This window comes from Arachis duranensis, chromosome 9 (assembly GCF_000817695.3).
Source record: "Arachis duranensis cultivar V14167 chromosome 9, aradu.V14167.gnm2.J7QH, whole genome shotgun sequence".
NCBI classification, from domain to species: domain Eukaryota; kingdom Viridiplantae; phylum Streptophyta; class Magnoliopsida; order Fabales; family Fabaceae; genus Arachis; species Arachis duranensis.
In genome coordinates this window covers 67,034,683-67,036,673 of record NC_029780.3, presented here as the reverse complement: position 1 = coordinate 67,036,673, position 1,991 = coordinate 67,034,683, and positions in this window count along the sequence as shown.

The following is a 1,991-nucleotide window of genomic DNA, read 5'->3' as shown; positions in this document are numbered from 1 at the left end:
TCCATTCAGAAAGCATGTCAGAGGGACACTTTCTGATTAATTGTTTTTATCTTTCCCGAGCTTCATAGAGGGATTCTCCTTCCTTCTGTCTGAAGGTTTGGCTTCCACTCTAAGCTTACTCAATTTTTGAGGTGGAAAGAACTTTGCCAAGAAGGCATTGAGTAGCTTTTCCCAAGAGTTCAGGCTTTCTTTAGGTTGTGAGTCCAACCATATCCTAGCTCTGTCTCTTACAGCAAAAGGGAATAGCATAAGTCTATAGACCTCAGGGTCAACCCCATTAGTCTTGATAGTGTCACAGATTTGCAAGAATTCAGCTAAAAACTGATGAGGATCTTCCAATGGGAGTCCATGGAACTTGCAATTCTGTTGCATTAGAGAAACTAATTGAGGCTTAAGCTCAAAGTTGTTTGCTCCAATGGCAGGGATAGAGATGCTTCTCCCATAGAAGTCGGGAGTAGGTGCAGTAAAGTCACCCAGCACCTTCCTTGCATTGTTGGCATTGTTGTTGTTTTCAGCTGCCATGTGTTCTTTTTCTTTGAAGATTTCTATTAGGTCCTCTACAGAGAATTGTGCCTTAGCTTCTCTTAGCTTTCGCTTCAAGGTCCTTTCCGGTTCAGGATCAGCCTCTACAAGAATGCTTTTGTCTTTGCTTCTGCTCATATGAAAGAGAAGAAAACAAGGAAATATGGAATCCTCTATGTCACAGTATAGAGATTCCTTGAGGTGTCAGAGGAAAAGAAAAATAAAAGGAAAAGGCAGAAAATTCAAACTTTATCAAGAAAGACGGAGTTCGAATTGTGCATTAAGGAATAGTGTTAGTCCATAAATAGAAGGATGTGAGAAGAGGGGAAGTAATTTTTGAAAATTAAGTAAAAGATTTTAAAAACATTTTGAAAAACTTCAATTGATTTTCGAAAATCAAGATTGAAAAAGAAGTAAAGTAATTTTTGAAAAAGATTTTGAGATTAGAAATCAAAAAGATTTGATTGAAAACTATTTTTGAAAAAGATGTGATTAAAAAGATATGATTGGTTTTAAAAAGATGTGATTGAGAATATATGATTTGAAAAACATTTTTAAAAAGATTTGATTTTGAAAATTAATAACTTGGCTAACAAGAAAAGATATGATTCAGACATTAAACCTTTCTCAACAGAAAAGGCAACATACTTGAATTGTTGAATCAAATCATTAATTGATGGCAAGTATTTTTAAAAAAGGAAAGAAATTGATTTTGAAAAAGATTTGATTGAAAATATTTGATTTGAAAAAGATTTGATTTTGAAAAATTTTGAAAACCTGAAAAAATTTGATTTGAAAACAAAATCTTCCCTCTTGTGCCATCCTGGCGTTAAACGCCCAGAATGGTGCACATTCTGGCGTTTTAACGCCCAAACTACTACCCTTTTGGGTGTTAAACGCCCAGCCAGGCACCCTGGCTGGCGTTTAAACACCAGTTTGCCTTCTTCACTGGGCGTTTTGAACGCCCAGCTTTTTCTGTGTAATTCCTCTGCTGAATGTTCTGAATCTTCAATTCTCTGTATTATTGACTTGAAAAGACACAAATTAAAAATATTTTTGGATTTTTAATAATAAGGAATAATCAAAATGCAACTAAAATCAAATAACAATGCATGCAAGACACCAAACTTAGCAGTTTGTATACTACTGACGCTAACAACATGAGAATGCATATGAGAAACACAAAACACTCAAGTCAAGAGAATTTAAAGATCAGAGCAATGAAATCATCAAGAACATCTTGAAGATCACTTAAGACACATGAATGAATGCAAGAAGAACAGAAACATGCAATTGACACCAAACTTAACATGAGACTCTAGACTCAAACAATAAACATAGAATATTTTTGGTTTTTATGATTTTGTAATTTTTTTTTTGGATTTTTCGAAAATTAAGTGGAAAAAGAAAATAAAGGTATCAAAATTCTTAATGAGAATTCCAGGAATCATGCAATGTTTAGTCTAAGA